Below are 14,109 nucleotides of genomic sequence, written 5' to 3' on the forward strand. Positions count from 1 at the left end.
TCATTTGGAAAAAGTAGATAGAAACAAGTTACACTTCAGAGCTGTAGTAATCAAGTTCAAATGTGTATTAGATATAATTCTGTAATTTGGGGGAAAATATCATTGATAGGAATTATGAGATCTAGGATTTAGTCTTTACTTTCCGATTGATACACAGTGAACTTGGGAAAGCCAGTTAATTTCTAAAATTCTGGTTTTTCATTCATGATAAAAGGGAGTTGGAAAACTGATGTTTCATCTCATTTTAAAATTCTTGGATTAACTTTCTCCTTTTTGAAAATACTGTATTGAATATAGACTTTATCAAGGGCTGTGAAGTTGGAGTATTTTACCCTAATTACAAGATAACAAGGTAGTCCATCACAATTTTGTGGATGGTGGTAGTATGCAAGAGATTTGGGATAGAAATGAGGGATAGCTCATTTCTCTTGCACCTCCTAGGTGAGATGAAGACAGTAAACCTACGCTTAGAAAACCTGATATTTTTCTTACTAAATAATCATCAATAAGTATGCCTCTCTGGAGGGAGACCTTATTTTGATCTTCAAAGGCTTTCACTCTACAAATATCATTGGAAAAATAGTGCAGAAAAATGCAGTCAGAGTGGCTTTGCTTATAAGACATGCAAAAATGCAAGAGACTTAGAGAACTGTCCCCAAAGAGACTTTAGAAAAAAATATACATGGTATAATGTTGTTATAATTAGGACATAGAATAATTTTAATTAGTACAAATTACATGGAATAACTTCCAGTGTAAACTAGTGTCAGAATTTGTATTGTATAAAATATTGTATACTGTAGTATTGGAAATTTACTATTTATTTCAATTTTGCATATTTTAATTTATTTTTTAAATTTATTTTCATTTATTTATTTATTTTTCATTACATTTCTTTTTTTTATTAATTTATTTTCAGAAAAACAGTATTTAATATTTTTTCACCACACCCAGTGCTCCATGCAATCCGTGCCCTCTATTTTAATTGTTAGTGAGTGCCTAGTATGCTCTCAGCATTTCAAGGAGCAACACAGTGAATATATGATACAGTACAAATTCTGTTAAAAATAGAACTTCCCTATGACCCTGCAATTGCACTACTGGGTATTTACTCCAAAGATATAGATGTAGTGAAAAGAAGAGCCATCTGTACCCCAATGTTTATAGCAGCAATGGCCACAGTCGCCAAACTGTGGAAAGAACCAAGATGCCCTTCAACGGACGAATGGATAAGGAAGATGTGGCCCATATACACTATGGAGTATTATGCCTCCATCAGAAAGGATGAATACCCAACTTTTGTAGCAACATGGACGGGATTGGAAGAGATATTGCTGAGTGAAATAAGTCAAGCAGAGAGAGTCAATTATCATATGGTTTCACTTATTTGTGGAGCATAACAAATAGCATGGAGGACATGGGGAGATAGAGAGGAGAAGGGAGTTGGGGGAAATTGGAAGGGGAGGTGAACCATGAGAGACTATGGACTCTGAAAAACAATCTGAGGGTTTTGAAGGGGTGGGGGGTGGGAGGTCGGGGTACCAGGTGGTGGGTATTATAGAGGGCACGGATTGCTTGGAGCACTGGGTGTGGTGCAAAAATAATGAATACTGTTATGCTGAAAATAAATTTAATAAATAAATAAATAGATAAATATACAAGAGGTACCTATTAGAAATCAGGTATTGTGGCTACTATGATGGGCAAAAAAATAGACGTAACTATTACTGCCTTTTGGTGAGTCAGATATTGAGTCAAATAAGCACAAAATCATGTAAGTTTGTAATAAAGATAATGGCTATGAGGGGGGGGGGGGGAGTCTTAGAAAGTACCCTGAACATCATATTGAGGAAACTGCAATCAAGTGTCAAGCACATTGTCCAAGTTTATGCTAAGGAAACACAGTATTTAAAAAAAAAAAAAAAAAGACACGGTGACTTTGGGTAACTTAGAAAGGATTTCATTACAAGAAGGGGAGTTAAGAGAAACAGTAATGTGACCAGGGTCTAACAGAAAATGTTCTCAGGGCAGCACCTGAAACTGTTCTAGGTGCTAACATGAAATGGACCAGCAAATCAGTTTAGTACCAGTAAATGTCTATTAGTGAGTATTAGTAATTAAGTTCCACAGTAACACTTTAAAGTAGGCATTTTGAAGAATTATTGTGATTCCTAATTTTAATTGAGAAAATTTAAGTTGGAGACACAGAATGACTTCTTAAGGATGACAAAGCCAAGAAACTGGAAACATGCCTTTAACTTATACTTATTTCTCCTCTCCTTTTCTTTTGAAATGGCCACATCCATTTCTGGTAATGAATAGGAAGCAGGTCCTATGTGTGTGTGTGTGTGTGTGTGTGTGTGTGTGATCTGTGTCTTCTTTTGGTTTTCAGTTTGTGTTATTTCAGACGTTCAAATGCATATGTTTTCTCAGTTTTATAGCATAGCTGACATATTTACTTGCCTTACATTTTTACTGGGATATATTTTATTTCACTGAGGGAATAAGTTTATGTTAAGTATGTGCATTCATGGTTATCTACTTTATTTCATTGTTGAACACATTAAAATATACTGTCACTGAATGAGAAAAAATGAGAATTTGTTTTTCTTATATGATTTCAAAGTGCTTTATTTTAAAATGTGTGTTTGCTTTTGCATTTCACTTTTAACTCCACAGGGTTTTTTTCTTTTTAATTTGATGGACTGTAAAAAAAAATAGTGCATACCCCTGTAATTCAAGAGCTTCAGAAGAGATCTGAGGAAACTAAGCCAGCATTGTCAAAATTTAAATTCTGTACTATAAAAGAAAATATAGTTTTCTTTCTCCCTTCCTTCTGTTTTCTTCCTCCCTCCTTTTTCTTTCACTTTCTTATTTTTGCTTTCTCTTTCTGTATTTCTTTAATATAGAATACATTTTATTTCTTCTATATATAATTTATATATTACATATAATATATAATATATATATAACTTGTAAAATCTTTATAGATTACATAATATATATTTCTTTTTTTAATATTGGATAGGAGAGACCCCCAAAAATCTATGTTTTATGGAGGATTTATGCCTCAGTTATATTAAACAGATGTTTAAAGGGAGTAAACCCCAGGTCACTGGGATGGCTCAGTCAGTTAAGCATCAGACTCTTGATTTTGGCTCAGGTCATGTTCTCTGGGTCTTGAGATTGCCTGGCTCTCCCCTGAGCTTGGACTCTGCTTGAGATTCTTTCTTTTTTATTCTGCCCTTCCCCCTGCTTGCACACACACTTTCTCTATCTCTCTCTCAATAAATCATTTTTTAAATAAATAAATGAAGGGAGTAAAACCCATGTACCATTTAGCTTTGTGAATATATGAATTCCATGCATGGATTCATTAATAAAAGCTTCATTGTCATAAGAAAGTTTTGCTTATGTAATGTCAATATTCTGTTTTGCAGTTATGAGTAACTATATGAAAACTATTAAAATATTTTTACACAAAATATTCTCAGCAGTAAATTTGCATCCAATATTATGTATAATACATTTAATACATTTAATGTGCAAATTTTATATTTTGATGTATTTATAGTATAAAAGTATGTGGTTTAATATTTTTACACACTTCCAGAATTTGTTTTAAAAAGACTTTATTAGGAGAGTCTTAAAAGCCCTAAAATTCAGTTAAAAGTTACTTACATAACTCATTTTAGTAAAAACGTTCTTTTAATAAAATGCTGACAAAAATTATATCATGAAAAAAAGAGTTGGCAGGAGTACAGCTTTGGTAGAAGATTTCATTCTAAGGAAAACATTCCCATATGTTTCATTAAAGTTGCAGCAGTTAACATTTCTCTGCTTCCATAATTTGACTATATAAACGTATGTATCTATGTGCCCCTAAAACTGCAAAGGGTTCATTCCTGTAAAGTGTATGCACCCACCGTGTTTTAAGCATGTGTGTGTGTGTGCCGTGTAATTTATAAGATCAGTCCTTTTACAAACAATATAGTAAACAACTCAAAAAGTTATGTAATAATGAGAAAACGAACATATTTATCTGTAATTAAAAACAAAACATCCGAGGATTGCTAGAAGTCAGCAGAGTAGTATGTTTGCTCTAGTTGTTTTATTTACAGTAAAACAATCAAACAGGCTTGCTTCCCAGAGGATTCTCAATGCAGGTTTTCTGCTAACACATGCCAGACTTTTCCCGAATGATACAGATGGGTGAGTCTTGGTTTAAATATTAAGCATGTAGTATTGCTTTTGTGTACTCTCTGTTGTGGACAAATTCAGAATTGGATGTGAATAGAAGAAAGGAACTGTGACCTGTGGCTGATAACTTGAAAGCTTAATCTGACATTAATTTTTTAGTAAAGTTAACAACTATTATTACTCATATTAATTATTCTTGGGATGATTGGGTCATTAGGTAAAAGGGATAGATGGCTGTCATGTGATCCCTCTGGTTAAAGTGGACATGGATACCATAATGATAACTGGTTCAAAGGAGTGAAAAAAGCCCTCTGACTCAGAGATGTTTGATATGGGCTAGCTGATCATGCTGTTTGAAGAACTGAAATCGAAAGCTAGTCTTGTTGAAGTTTTATTTAATCTGCGTAAGCAGGAAATCTCTAGGTCCGCTAAGAAGAGGTCTTACTTGCGTCATCAAAACGCAGAGTCACAGCCCTCAGTTTCCAGACTTCAGTTAGTTCACACACCTGAAATCTCTTCATTGAAGGGGAGGCTGTATCCCCTTAGGAAGAGAACCTTATTGGGATCCCTGAGTGGCTCAGTCAGTTAAACCTCTGCCTTCGGCTCAGGTCGTGATCCCAGAGTCCAGGGATCAGGCCCTGCATCACTGTGCTCCGTGCTCAGCAGGGAGTCTGCTTCTCCCTCTCCTCTCCCTGCTCACTCTCTCTCTAACTCAAATAAATAAATAAAATCTTAAGAAAAAGTAAAGAACCTTCTTTACTACCAGGATTTATACTCTCTTCCTCCCAGGACTTCAAAAATATACTTGCAGCCGCTTTCCAAGGTAGCACTTTGTTTTGGCACATTGGGGGCGGGAAAATCATCAGTCTTTGGGGGCTTTTGGGACACAGACTCTGGACTGACACTACTCCCATAGGTCAAATGGTTAAACTCCACAAGTCAGAGCAGGGCCTTATAGAGATCAGGGGAGCAATACAATTTTGACTCCGGTCTCTCTCATAGGGCATAATTGCGTCTCAGGACCCACCTGTGGTATTTCCACAGTTGCGTCATGCCTACTTACAATAAACATACATAGCAATTGGCCAAATCTATACAGTGGTCAGCTGACCATGGAATGAAGTCTTTCTGCAGGGTCAGGACTAGAGCAAGACAGGTAAGAGGCCTAAGGAACAATATTTAAGGAGAAATATACATCATTCTGAGAGTGGGTATCTTTTTAAATTTTGTGCACTGTCTTGCTTGCCTCACTCTAGTCCCAATAAGAAAGGCTACATGAAAGCCACAAGAACCACTTCTACTCAGAAAAGACGTAAAGCAAAGTAATATCACTTTCATGGAAGGAATACAGAGATTAATACCACCACCAAGAATTTGTCAGAGGCAGGAATGGTGGTTCCCATCACATTCTGATTCAACTCACCCATTTTGCCCTTTGCAGAAGACAGCTGGATCTTAGAGGTCAGAGTGGGTTATTACCAACTTGATTAGGTGGTGACTCCGATTGAAGTTGCTGTTCCAGTTATGTTTCATTGTTGGGGCAAATCAGTGTACCTCATGACACTTGGTTATCCATCTGGGGCATGCCTTTTCTCTATACTTTAAAAATTATGTTAAGTTAGCCAGCATATAGTACATACTAAGTTTTTGATGTGATGTTCAATGATTCGTTAGTTGCGTATAGCACCCACTGTTCATCACCACATGTGCTCTCCTTAATACCCATCACCACCCCCCATCCCCATGCCCCCTCCCTTCTGTAACCCTCAGTTTGTTTCCCAGAGAGGAAGACAAACCATGATAGACTCTCGATATCTTTTTAAAAAGGCTATCAGAAGCAATTCACTTTAGCTGGCATACCTAACATTATACCACATTAGTTCTCTAGTAGGTTGTACTCTAGTCCACAGGACCCTTGAACATCTTTCCTTCCACAGAATGCCACTGTGGTCTACTAGATTTATGATACTAACCTGACTGGAGTTGGTGAGCAGGAAAAAAGAAGTAATACTCTGCATGTATTATTAAAACAGTTGTGTGCCAGACAGTGGGAAATAAATTCTGGGAAAAAAATTGATTACATATTCAATTTCCATATCTAATCAAATTTCCATTGCTTCTTGTGACATTTTTGCGAAATTATGTTTTGCCAGTATTCTCCACTTATTTTAAATTTCTAAATTTACTGATACATAGTACCTCATAGTATCCTATTATGATCTTTAGTATATGTAAAATAAGCCTTTTCATTGCTCTTAATTCTTTCTGTGCTTAGTTCATTTTCAATCATGAGTATATTCAATGTGCATAGTATTATAGTTGTGGATATATATATATATATATATATATATATGGTAATATCTAGTAATATAATCCTAGTAATCTCATCTAGTATCTCTAGTAATCTCTACTAGATATCTCTAGTAATATCATCCACTGTATTTTGTTTCCATGATCACAGTTGAAAAGCTAAATGTCCGTCTTATTGTTGCTCCTTTGTAGGTAAGAAGTCTTTTTCCTCTGGAAATTTTCAGCATTTTATCTTGGCTTTGGTGTTTGGTAGTTATATTGCAATGGCTGAGTGAGATTTTTCTTATTTGTGGTGGGGTCATAGCACCATTTTGTATCTGACTATGATAGCCTATCAGTGTTGGAAACACATCAGCTATTTTCTCAAATGCTCTTTGTGCCCTATTCTCTTGATCTCCTCTTCTTTGGGACCCAGTTAACAGATATGAGCACTTTGCTCCATATTTTATGTCTTCTAAGGTTTTTTCCCTTATTTTTTTTTCCTTCTTGCTTTGGTCTATGATCTATTTTCCAGCCAGCTAATACTCTCTTTAGTGATATAAAATATATTCTTAGTATATTATAGTCATGCTATTTCTAATTTCTAGGATTTGTAGGATTTTCATTTCATTTCTGACTCCCTACTTTGGTGAAATTTTCTTCTATTTTCTTGAAAATATTTATCATAGCTATGTTAAAGTCCATAATCTGGTATTTCCTATATTTGGGTTTCATATGACTCTAAGGTTATATTGCCTAAATGGTAGGTACTGATCCCTGGAAGTTTTCCATTACTGTATATTTTCCATGAGGAATTACAGAAGTTTTGGATACCTTCCCTAAAGTAAGGCTGACCCTATTCTCTTAACAGGCATGTGTAATAGTAGTCAGATATCCCCATTTTGATCAGAGATTGAGCACTTGGTGTGTTTCAGCTCTTTTAGCATTGTTGTTTTTCTGATTGCTCTCCACTGATACAATGTAATCCTCTAGGAGCCTCAGTAGAAGATTTAGGAGGTTTCCCGCTGCCCTTCTTTTTCAGACAATTCTGCATTCCAGTTCTTTCTCTAGATGCAAGACTTCCAAAAACCCCACTACATTTTCCTGTAGGTTTCTTAGCTACCATTCCTGGGAAGATTATAAATACAGAAATGATTGCACATAAAAGAGGCAAGGAATGGACAGTTCAGTTCTCTGTACCACTTTTTTTTTTTTTCTTTTTGTCTCCATCTCCACAATATTAGATCATGAAATCCTTGCAGCTTCAGCTGGCCCATAGTCCATTTTCTACCCTTTATTATCGTTTGAGTTTCCTGGTTTGCCTTTCACTGGCCAACCTCTAAATGATTCCCCAGTGTCTCAATACATAGGTCCCCCAGTGCCTCCAGCCAAATGTATTTTGTACGCACCCATTTCTTAGACAAATACAAAAGAAGAAGCATGAGTCTCTCATCTGATGAGGATCATTGTGCTATACTTTATTCCTTGTTGATATCATGAAATACTCTCTGAACCCTTGTCATTTTATGATAAAAGTGGCGTTGAGTTTAGGTAATAAAACTATCACCATAACTATAAGTTAATGTAATGTAGTTGGGAGGAATTTGCTTAAAAATTAAGTGGAAAGAGTTGGAATATTTGTGAGGTCCGTTCTTAATTGTGCACCCTGTTAACAAGAGTGTATGGAAGCATCTCGATTATGTGATATATTCGTACAGTAATTACAATTAAAACTGGACTAAGCTGCAGTTTTCACTGTTTACAATATCTTTGCAATGATGTTCCACTAATGGTTTTTGTTTTTGTTTCTGTTTAGTGAAGTATTTTTTTCAGCTTTCAAGACACAGATATAGTTAAAATTATTTTTGTGACAATTTTAAAGCAAAATGGGATCACAGGTATATTAGTTTTGGGTTGTACAATATATCTGAAGTTGGAAATCTAATTGAAAAGCCCAAACATATATGCAACACATTTTTTATTTTATAGGCATAAGTTTTATAACTATTAGCTCAGTGAGGTAACCTGAAGTTTATTTCAGGTTCATTGTCAGTATTTTGTTGTCTTGACATATTTTTATTTTATTCTTGGAACCCAGAAATCAGCTTTAAAAATGCACAGGAAGAAGGAGACAGAAATGCTGAACTTTGTATTGAAAATGCTTTTGATATCCAAGTCATCTCCTGGTCCAGGAAACAGTGCTATCTATAATTAAAGGAATGATGTCCATCATTCTCTCTGACCTAAAAATATTTCAGTGTGAAAAAACATTCAGAAAGATACATATTTTCAAAAATGATCAGAAATGTGCTGTGAGACAGGGAACAGTATTCCATTGGTGAAACCTTTCACCAATATGTTCAGAACATCAAAAGCAAATAACTTTGATGCCCCACATTCACGTCATCCTCAAAAACAAAACCGAATTTAAAAAAAAAATTGAAAACCTCATTCATTAGCTTGTATGCTCTTGTCCAACTTAGAGAAGTGACACATCATTATTTTATTATATCTTGTGTAGAATACATGTCTACATACTATTCTAGGGAACTGTAAGAGTAATCATGATGGGAAACAAACAAAAACTGGTGAGAAAAAGGACCAACAAACCAAAAGAAGCCTCTCTACCTGTGCTAGGGCCTTGTTTTCCTCTTTCTGCTTGGTAAGTTATCTGTTAAAAAAAAAAAAAGAGAGAGAGAGACAGAGACATAGAGAGAGACAGAGAAAATAGTTTATATATTTAAGTGATTACTCATGCTTTATTTCCTACTAATATTCATTTCAGTGTTGCTGACATAAGTCCTTTGTTATGCAGTGTCATTTTTGGTACCCATCTATATACGACCACAGCACTGTGGGTTTTCATCCATCTTACTAGCTACTAATAGTTATTGTCATTTATTATTATTATTATTACATTGTTATGATTCCTTATTGAATTGCCCATGCTGCAGTATGATAGTATGTTTCTTCAAAAGCAAATCTTCGTTTCATGTTAGTTTCCCTAGTATATGGGATAGTGTTTGTTAGATGGTAAGAATTCAGTATATTTTCTTGAATAGTTGATGACCAAGTTTTTATTGGAACTCTAGTTAAGTAGTTTGCATCTAAATTATACAGATATACAAGAAGAGATGATGAAGAGATTTTCCTCTATTAATTAATGCATACATGTTGTACTGATACCAGAAATTAATCATCATACCAAATATTCTTTAAATAAAAAGAAGTTGAGGTTTACTGATTTTAAAATGTTTTATAACCACTTCATTGAAAACTATAAACTTTTTTTCTTTTTTCTTTAAAAACATACCTTATTTTGGGGTGCCTGGGTGGCTCAGTGGGTTAAGCCTCTGACTCTTAATTTTGTCTCAGGTTATCATCTCAGGGTTGTGAGAGTGAACCTTTTTTGGTCTCCTGCTCAGAGAAGAGTCCACTTCTTTCCTTCTCCCTTTCCCTCTCTCTCCCCCCAACCATGCATGCCCACACATGTATGCGTGCTCTATCTCTAAAATAAATAAATATTTAAATATATATATATATATATATATACATATTTTTCCATGTAAATGATATTCCTAGAATAGCACACAAACAATAAATTTTATTTTATTTTAAATTGAGGTGCACCTGGATGGCTGAGTTGTTTAAGCATCTGCCTTCAACTGACATCATGATCCCAAAGTCCTGGGGTTGAGCCCTGCATCGGGCTCCCTGCTTACGGAGAGTCGATATCCATCCCCTCTGCCATTCTCCTTACATAAATAAATAAACAAATAAATAAATAAATAAAATCTTTTAAAAAACAGTTGAAATGTTATTTGATATTTTTTATTATTAACTTTGAACTTAACTGAATTATGCTTAGATAACATGGTCTGCATGATACATATTTGTAAATACTTTGAAGCATGCTTTATGGCTCCATATAAGGTGAATATTGCATGGGTTCCCTGTGTATTTTTAAATTGTTGATTTTTTTTAATGGATAGGTGTACAATTTGATAGTTCTCTTTTCAAACACACTTATTTAAATTTGTCATTAATTTTTCCTACAAAATTATTATTGTTTTCTTTAGTTGCCTATTAATCAGGGGCATCACCAGCAAGAGGAGGCAATCTCAAAGTGTATGATAGTGTAGAGGGCTTAAAACTCTTGTTAATTACAAATAACAGAGGCAAATTCATGATTTTAGGGATATGTACTTTTTTACTTGCTTTAAAAAAAAAAAGATTTTATTTATTTATTTATTTGAGAGAAAGAACCACACAAGCAGGTGGAAGGGTAGAGGGAAGAGGAGAGAATCTCAGGCAGACTCCATGCTGAGAGCAAAGCCCCAGATGGGGCTTGATCTCACAACCCTGAGATCATGACCTGATCCAAAACCAAGAGTCAGATGCTTAACTGACTGAGCTACTCAGGTGCCCCTTTACTTGCTTCTTTTATGTCAGGCTTATTGTCCTATAATTTTTATACAATAAAATATGAACAATTAACCATAGACAATTTTACCCCAATAAAGATGTTTTAAAGAAAAGAAAAATAGAACATTTATGCAGAAGATTTGAACCATCTATTCATTCACTTAAAGCATAGAATGTGGACTTCAGCTTTCTTGTTTCCCTGTGGCTTTCTAAGATCTAACTCTTAAACTTAAACCAGAGGTTTTTCTTTCTTCCTGAAAAGGTAATGCAGACTCACCCCTCTGGTTACCTTTTTTGATAAATTCCAGTTTTAGCCTTCGTTTCACACTCTGGTTTCCAGCTATCTCTTCATTTTTGCAATCTCGGGTTTTCTCTTGTTACTGTGATCTAAGTCATGCATACATAGAGATATTTAGAAGATATTCTATTAATTTTTCCAGAGTTTTTTGGTGGGGGATCTGCAGAATTTTTTCAAAATACCTAGTTTTCCATATTGCCAAAACTCAGAAATATAGTTATTAAAATTAAAGATAATATTATCAGAAAATAATCATTATTCAATCTTCTTGAAAACCACATATAATCTATGAAGTAGATTTTATGATAAAAAAAATGTATATGAACAAGCTTGGAATCTAAGTTCCTGGAACTATATCTATCTTTATATACTTTATATATATATACTATAATAGTATATATACTATATGTACTAACTATTATAGTGTTACAGGTACTATAATAGTTACAGGTACAGTTCTAAGCACCAGATATAGAGCAGAGAAAATAAAAGTAAGGAAACCTCTCCTGTAAAGAGCTTAGTAAGCAACAAGCAAGGAAATAAATATGTAATATAATTTTAAAGATGGACAGACTGCCTTTAATAATAATTTTTTTTAAGATTTTATTTATTTATTTGACAGAGAGCAATCACAGGTAGGCAGAGAGGCAGGCAGAGAGAGAGGGGGAAGCAGGGACTCGATCGAAGGACCCTGAGATCATGACCTGAGCTGAAGGCAGCGGCTTAACCCACTGAGCCACCCAGGCGCCCCAATAATAATTTTTAAAGCATTAGTCTGAATATGGTGAAAGATGGTGGCCATGAGGGGATCTGTGTTAAGACGGTATGGCTGGGGCACCTGGGTGGCTCAGTGGGTTAAAGCCTCTGCCTTCAGCTCAGGTCATGATCTCAGGGTCCTGGGATTGAGCCCCACATCGCACTTTCTCCTCGGCGGGAAGCCTGCTTCCCTCTCTCTCTCTCTCTCTCTGCCTGCCTCTCTGCCTACTTGTGATCTCTGTCCAATAAATAAATAAGCAAATAAATAAATAAATAAATCTTAACAGCAACAACAACAAAAAAAGATGGTATGGCTGAGAACTACTTGCCTGAGGAGACGATATAAGGAAGCAAAATAAAACCCTGAAGGGGCCAGGTAAAATTTTCATGGTTGATGTGGTTGGTTTCTCAGAATCTCCTGCAAGTGTAAATTAACCCTTTCCTGTGTTTCAAGGCTTCTGGAAAACTTCAGGTCCACTTTCCTAATGGATCTTTATTTTCACAGCTTCTCCATATTTCTATAAAGTTTAATTTCCACAATAATTATTTTGTCACATATATTGCCTCTGCTTCCCTGCTTGAGCTCTGATTGATTCCTCCACTATCATATGATCTTTCTGATATGAGGAAGTGGTGATGCAACATGGGGGCTTAAGTGGGTAGGAGAAGAATCAATGAAACAAGATGGGATTGGGAAGGAGACAAACCATAAGTGACTCTTAATCTTACAAAACAAACTGAGGGTTGCTGTGGGGAGTGGGTTTGGGAGAAGGGGGCGGGATTATGGACATTGGGGAGGGTATGTGCTTTGGTGAGTGCTGTGAAGTGTGTAAACCTGGTGATTCACAGACCTGTACCCCTGGGGATAAAAATACATGTTTATAAAAAAATAAAAAATTAAAAAAAAAAATGAAACTTTCCCTGAGGTTTATGAATACACTGTAGCATGGTTACTTTTTGCCATTGAACTAAAAACCATATTGCAACTTTAGGGACAAGTGTCATTTTCCCCCACCCTCTTCTTTTTAGCTGTAGTTGTTATAATCAAAGTTAACTATTATGGCAGTTTTCAGAGGGAAATCTCTAAATTAATATGGAAAATACAATTTTAAAGTGGTATTCCTAATTTGAGTACTGTCTGCATATAAACCATCAGAAATAGGAAATTGTTTTTCTCTATTCTTACAATTCCTCACATACAAGCTAAGGGTAAACTTTTCAGAAAATGGAGACTGCTCAGATAAAAAAAAAAAAAAAATCTTATCACGAACAACCAGTGTAACAACACGAATGTCATGAAACAAAGAGGAAATGAATGCTAGCTGAGGTTACTGGAAATTGTAAGTGGTAGAGGAATGAGGAGGAAGACATTTTGAACATGAGTAATGTATTTGTCTCTGCCTCTTTTAAACTTTTAAATAAATGCGATGGAAATGACACTAAACTAAATTAAACACCTAATGTGCTTTCAGTGCATTTTAATTTTTCACATATATTAAATCTTTCCATAGAATCCACCTCCTAATTCAGGAATAGGTAAAGAAACCATATATAAAAGATATTAAAACTGAAATATATAGGGTCTAATCTTAAGGAAGTTAGCTATCAAAACAAACACAGCAGGGAGGCCATGTCAATTTATCTCCATATTAAATAAGTAATCCCCAACAAGATAAATGGAGGAACTCAGTAATTATCGGTATGTATTCTCAAATTTCTAAGAGTACTTTTAGACTTATATTTAGTAGCCCATTTTAATTATTAAGGGTGGATTAATTTTTGCTCCATTTGTTTCATAAGATTTACTCAAAAATACTTTTTTAGGGTATATCTTGAGAAAATGCATGACTAGAAAGTTATTTTGAAAACATATGGGAGAGAGGGCTTCTGGAAAACAAAATTGGAGGTGGAGTCACATTTGAGACCCAGATGGCTTAAAGATAAACCATCATTCTGTGGATCTATTAAATATTCAGATGCTAGGGATATACAAAAACAAAATTTTATTTTTTGTGCCAACAAGAATAATGTAGGGATCCATAACAGCTTTAGTTACACAATGGTTTCCTTGTGACAATAATTTCAGAAGTTTATGATTCATTGATTTCATTGAAGGTTAATAGAATAAAGCTGAGGACTCA

This window comes from Mustela nigripes, chromosome 15 (assembly GCF_022355385.1).
Source record: "Mustela nigripes isolate SB6536 chromosome 15, MUSNIG.SB6536, whole genome shotgun sequence".
NCBI lineage: Eukaryota > Metazoa > Chordata > Mammalia > Carnivora > Mustelidae > Mustela > Mustela nigripes.